The sequence below is a fragment of the Pteropus vampyrus genome, unplaced genomic scaffold (genome assembly GCF_000151845.1).
Source record: "Pteropus vampyrus isolate Shadow unplaced genomic scaffold, Pvam_2.0 Scaffold101, whole genome shotgun sequence".
Lineage (NCBI taxonomy): Eukaryota > Metazoa > Chordata > Mammalia > Chiroptera > Pteropodidae > Pteropus > Pteropus vampyrus.
The window spans coordinates 1191734-1198518 of NW_011888882.1; the positions used below are offsets into that span (position 1 = coordinate 1191734).

At 35.7% G+C, this 6785-nt stretch overlaps 1 pseudogene; it reads left to right on the forward strand.

Moving 5' to 3' along the window:
• The first annotated feature begins 876 nt into the window (after nucleotides 1-876).
• Nucleotides 877-995, forward strand: LOC111742804 (annotated as a pseudogene).
• The last annotated feature ends 5790 nt before the right edge of the window (nucleotides 996-6785 follow it).

Consider the following 6785-nt stretch of genomic DNA (forward strand, 5'->3'; position numbering starts at 1 on the left):
ATTTCACTTGGGTAACTCATATTTTCTCTTCAAGTCTAAGTTTAGGTGTCACTTCTTTTTTCTAATACTCTCTTTTCCTACATGCCTATCTGGGATAGATTTCTCCTATATGTTCCAACCTATCTCATCAACAGAGAAGTAGTGGCACACACATGCACTCACACATGAATGCATGCACATACATAAATTATTTTCTGATGAGGCCTATTGAGGCTGTCAATCTACATGGCTCATACAGAACTTTCTTAGACTTCTCAGAGGCCCTTCCATACCGAAAGCAAGAGCAAAAAGGAGACTCTTCTGCCTTGTTCTTGTGACTAGGGCACACCTGCTTTGGAGCCAATAGGATTCTGGGAAAAGGGAGACCTATATAAAGTCTGAGATGCCAGAGTTTCTAACACTCTTAAAAGGTTAGAGGCACACTTTTAAAGTGCTTCCCAGCCATTAGGGCCCCTTCTTCTTGCCCTGGCATGGGGCGATTGCCCCCTGAAGAATAGAATCTAACCAATAACATATTGTGGCCAATATAATTAGTTGCAGTTAGATGAACCTATTGCAAGCACCCATCTGCTTTGGCATTCTATTGGATGTGAATGAAAGCATTTTGAGTTCTATAAAATTATTTTATCCTTTAAAATTTTATAATGCATTTTGGTATTCTGGAATTTTTTGACACCAAATCTTAATACAACATATAAGATTAAAATGTACTTTAATCTACTAGGGATGGGGTAGGTATAATTTTTATTTTACTTCACACAAACTTATAAATACATATTTTCAATTTATAATAATAGAAAGATATGCAAATGAAGAGATAAGGAGAAGTGGGGAGAAGGGAACAGCTGGGGAGGCTGACTAAGAAAGAATGGATGGGTCTATGGCCATGCCACCCTGAACAAGCCTGATCCTGTCTGATCTTGGAAGCTAAGCAGGGTCGGGCCTGGTTAGTACTTGGATGGGAGACCACCTAGGAAGACCAGGTGTTGTAGGTGTAAAAAATAAAAAATAAGGAATTGTAAGCTGACAAAGTTCTTACAATCTATGAAGTCAACCAAGAGTTGCCTCGCCTAAAATAAATAAATAAATAAATAAATACATACATACATAATAAAATTAAAAAATTAAAAATAAAAGAAATAATGGATGGGACAGTAGTCATATGGAGAGAAATTCTGAGGAAAAGCAGAGAGATATACAAAATGGATTTTTAAAGGATGTTTTCCTGTGGGTAGTACAATGTAACCATCTCTTTTAGATGCTCACAGAATAATAGTTTTAGCTACATATGTGGCAATATTTTTAGAGTTGGATGTTTGGTGTGCATTTTAATCTTGTTTGGAGGGGAAAGTAAACTGAGAATATAATAATTTCCTATAACTGTTCTCAGTGGTGCAAAGAGGGGACAGGAATACCCACACATATTTTCACAATACTGGCTGATATTTATTGGGCACCTACTATGTCCTAAATATTTTAGGGCTAAATATTTTAATGCATTTTCTCATTTAATCTCATAGCAACCTTATGAGGTAAAATTTCAGTCAAGGAATTGTCAGCATTGTACAGATGAAGAAACTGAAGCTAAGAAGTTAGTGATTTATCCAAGAGCCCCCATACTGCCAAGAGAACAGGAATTCTCACCCATAAGCCATGCTGTCTCCCAGTGGCAGTGCACAGGAGACTCCCATCCAAAGGATACCAATTAACAACCAGTGCTATCTGGGTCCATCTTTTTTAGCCAATTGTGATTCTATCTAACTTTATTGTTATCTAATGTACATTTAAAAAATCTTTTCCATGTCAATATTGAGTAAAAATTAATCTTTTGAAAGGAGTTAAATAAATCCCAACAGAGGTACGCATGGCTCTGCTAATCTTACTTTGCACATAGAGTTTGGAATTAGCCAAGAAATTTAAGAGACTAACAGTAAGAAGCTTTAATATTAAAGAATACTTTAATAATATATATGCCGATTCTCAGTCTACCACAAATCTTTTTTATCTCAAGCTTGTCAAAATATCAAAAGAAAGGGCTTAAGGAAAAAGAAAACAGACTTCTAGGTTTTTGATTTTCTATCATTTTGGTGAATTGTGATGGTCTCTAGCAGACTAGAGTCTCTTCAGGATTACTAAAATAATTTTTCTGCTAGATAGATGAGAACCTTAATTAATAAAGTACCTGTTTATCAAGCAAGGACAAACCACATGAGTGAACCACAGATACTTATCTCCATTATAGAAAAGGATTATCAGCTGCTTTTAGGAGATTGTATATAGGAGACTATTCAATCTTTGGAAGGCAAGTTATTTATCTTTGTTTAATCTCTTTAGCAGATACTTCCAAAAAATTTTTTCAGTATCTTGCTGAAATCTAGATATCCTACGTTTATTTCATGTCTTTGACAGTGCCAAGGAATAGAGCTTTAAAGAGTTTTTTGTTTGCTTTTTTCCTTCAATGCCGAATTGATTTACTTGTAAGCAAGGGGACTCAGTAAAGAAATTCACTGGATTCACACACAGGCCAGTAAAGTTCAGAGGGGAGTAGTCATATTTTCTAAAGTATTAGAAATGGAGTTACCTGATTATGCTCTTTAAGTATTGAAAACATATCTGTGGATAAAAAAGGGGTTCTAGAGAAAGTAATCTCACAGGGTGATCAGATCATAAATTCCAGGTCTTGGTGGGTAGTCACACCCTGAGCATTTAACTTCTTAGTAAAAAGGCTTCTCTATGCCTTAAGCCAGCTTTGTCCATTTTGTCTGTGCATCTAGGTTAGTGCTCCTTTGAAATGCTTCTTTTCAGATCCCTCCTTCTGAAATATGACCACCTAAAGAGAGCACATAATCTTCACTATCTTGCAGTCTGATCCCTGCTTTGCTTTTTCCCACGTTTATGTAATCTTCCTTACACTCCCTCCTTCTCTCTTTAATTTCAAATGCAGGGAAGAAGCTGCAAACTGCCATCCTGGGGGGAGCATTTGCGATCTCGCTTCCCAGCAATTGTTGTCAGTTTGGCTCAAATAAAATCTTATACAAATTCTTCACAGATTTGGATGTTCTTATGTCAACATACCCAAAGGATAGGGCAGAATGAATCCAGTGTTTAGTGTTGCCTGATATTTAAAGTTATTCATTGTCATTGGGCAGGAAGGCTTCAGTTATGGATGATGAGGATCTGCATGAGGGGCTCCTCAAGGTTCAGGTCATTCAACAGTTTTAGCTGGTTATAACCAGTTTTTGATGAAACACAGCATTTGGCTTTAATATCTCCTCAGTACTGCCGTAAATGAAGAATTTTCCCTTTAAAATAACAATTCTATATGAAATAAGAAATTGAGGTTAATATGACTTTATTTTTCTTTTTAGTCCATGTTGGCTTCTAACAATGATAGCTTTCTCATAAATTTCAAGTGTCAGTCAGAAATATCTGGTCTATTTTTTTTTTTTTTGTCTGAAGATTATAGTTTTTGGTTGAGAAAACTGGGATGTATTTAGAATTAAGTTGTTACCACTGCTTCAAATATTAAAGCTATTCCTTCATTGTCATCGTCATCATCGTCATCATCACCATCATCACCATCATCATCATTATCATCATTTTCCTCTGTATTTAACTTAAGCTCTCCATAGTACATTTCATATTTTTTAGTTCATTCTAACAGATTCTTATCATTTCTCCTAGTATCAGGAGTGTTTAGTCCCATTGAAGATGTCTAATGAGGGACTAAAGAGGCTTAAATGAAAGAGATAAAGGATCCTAGGATACTAGACTGTTGGAGCCAAAGGAAGATACTGAATTTTGTTGAGAAGATCTTATTTCCCATTAAAGTCATATTTTGAGGTATTGAGTGGTAAGATTTCAACCTATCTTATTTTGGGAGGGGACATAGTTCAAACCTTAACACATGCTAAGAAAGAAGCTATGTTTGGCAGTTTTGATACTTTAGACAAAGTGATTGGGGTAACTTCTTTAAATATATATTATCTAGGCTCAGATCTGAAGGACCCATGAGCACAATAGCATTCTTGATTGGAAGAATGGTAAGTAAGTCACTGGTCAGAACAAGGCCTTTGCTCTTGCTTCAGTCATCAGAAATGTGGCTACTGCAGCTGGACCGTGGAGAAATGCGAGATGAAGAGAAAGGGGCAGGCAGGCTAGAGACAAGTCAGGCAGAGGAGTTGGAATTTATTTCAAGTGATTGGGAAGCTATCGAAAACCAGATCTGATTTATATTTTTAAAGATTATTTTGACTGTCATTTGGAGAACAGATTGTGGTGGAGCAAGAGTGCAAACAGGATCTATGCGTAGGATGCATTCTAAATTCTCCTTGAGATACAAAGAAATATGAGACGTAGACTTATCTTCAAGGACAGAGCAATATCGTTGGGGAAAACACAACTATATATTAACAAATATCTAACTGCGTAATATCCTACAAACTATATTTTACATGAATAATATTTGTTTTCTGTGTGTGTGCATATATATATATATATATATATATATATATATATATATATATATATATAGGAGATAGAGTGAGAGCGAGAGAGAGAGATTATTAGGTCAATATTGGAAACAAAAGAAGGCCACAAATGTGTAAAAAGGTTAGAATCAATTGGGCGAGAAAAATATGGGACAAATGGTAGAAATGGGTTCAGGGTATTGTGGGGGCATGAATAAAAAGTAGTCAATTCTATTGGATGGTCAAGAGAGGGAGACACCCTTTCAGACTCTTCAAAGATAAACAAGAGCTCATAGTTATCTGGCAAATAATTTGGAGGCCAGAAAGGGTAAGAAAAGGGAAAGGGATAGGGGAAAGCAGTACCAGGCAAAACAGAAGGCTTGAACGAAGGTCAACATGTGTGAGGAAGCAGGGCACATTTGAAGACTTTAAAACTTAGGTGGTCCAGAGCAAGCATTTAGAGAAAGACAAGATTTGGTGGAGATTTTTATTTTGTATGGCTTCCTAGAATATGTCTTGTCTACATGTGCGGAATCTGCCCGCTGTGTCAGTTGGGAGGCAGAGTCCCATCGTCCACTGGGAAAGCTCTTTCTGAACTTTGGAAGCTGGACTCGGGTGAAACTCTCTAGAGGGGACAGTGTCATCTAGTATCCAGTGGTGGTGGAGCTGGTGGTAGAGGCAGCAGTGGAGCCAGTGGCAATGCCCAATGTCCCTTGATGGTAATAGTCTCTCACTAACTGTTGTCCTTGTGGCAAGATTCTGAGCATGGTTCAAGCCACCCAGCTTCCCTTTTTCCTTCTGGCTTTCTAAGCTTTGTCCTTTAACTCTCCTGCTGATTCTGAGAACCACGTGAGTATTTCAGTATATATATATATTTCAGTACAAGTGAGCCTAAATTGGTGTCTTAGTTTCCCTCCAAACTCTCACTGTATACAGTGGAATAGAGTGGAGTTAGGCAGGAGTGAGTTGATAAAGGACCCTGCATGCCATCTTAAATATGGCAATGAGTAGCCCTTGAAGGCAATGAGTAGTCCTTGAAGAGTAATTTTTTTTAATCAAGCTTTTAATTTTAAGATAATGGTAGATTTTTGATAGAAATAATACAGCGACATCTTATGGACACTACCCTGCTTTTTTCAATGATGATATCTTGCATAACTACAGATACTGACATAGATACAGCCAAAATATTGACATATGTGCAGCCAAGATACAGAATATTTCCATCGTCACAAGAACTCCTTATGTTATCCTTTTATAGTCATACCTAATTTCTTCTTTTCTCCACCCTCTCTTTAACCTCTGACCACTAATGGAGTCCACACTTCTATAATATTGTCATTTCAAGATGTGCTATGTTGCTACATAAAAGGAATTTTACAATAAGTAACTTTTTGGGATCAACATTTTGTACTCAACATAATTTCCTGGAGATTATCCAGGTTGTTGCATATGTCAATAGTTTGTTCATTTACATACGGAATAATATCCCATTTTTGTATGTATTACCGTTCGTTTAACCATTCACCCATTGAAGGACATCTGCACTGTTTCCAGTTTGGAACTATTATGAATAAAGCTGCTATAACATTTGTATATAAGTTGCGTGAACATAAGTTTTCATTTCTCAGGGATAATTGCCCATTAGGACAATTGTTGCTTTGTATGATAGGTGTTTATTTTTATAAGAAATTGTCAAATTTATTCAGAATGACTACATACTGAATATGTAGAAATCTCTACATCCTTACTATCTTCATTTAGTGTTGTGTTATTTTTTATTTTAGCTATTCTGATAAGTGCGTAGTGGTATCTCATTATGGTTTTAATTTGTCTTTCCTGGTGGCTAATGATGTTGGACATCTTTTCATGTGTTATTTTCCATCTGTATGTTTTCTTTAATGAAATGTCTGTTCATATCATTTGCCCATTTTCAAACTGGGTTCTTTGTTTTATTACTATTGATTTTGGAGAGTTCTTTGTATATTCTAGTTATTAACCCTTTGTGACATTTGTGATTTGCAAAGATTTTATATTTTGTCCCAGTCTGTAGCTTGTATTTTCATCCTCTTAAGATCTTTCACAGAACAAAATTTTTAATTTTGATGAAGTCTAATTTATCAGTTTTCCTTTTATAGCTAGTGCTTTGGGTGTTAAGTCTAAGAATTCTTTGTCTAACTAGATCCTGAAGAATTAGTCTTATAGTTTTTTCTAAAAGTTTTACAGTTGTACATTTACATTCAATTCCATGATCCATTTTTTTGTTTAATCATTTAAAAATTTTTTAAATTACACTTGGAATATAATATATTAGTT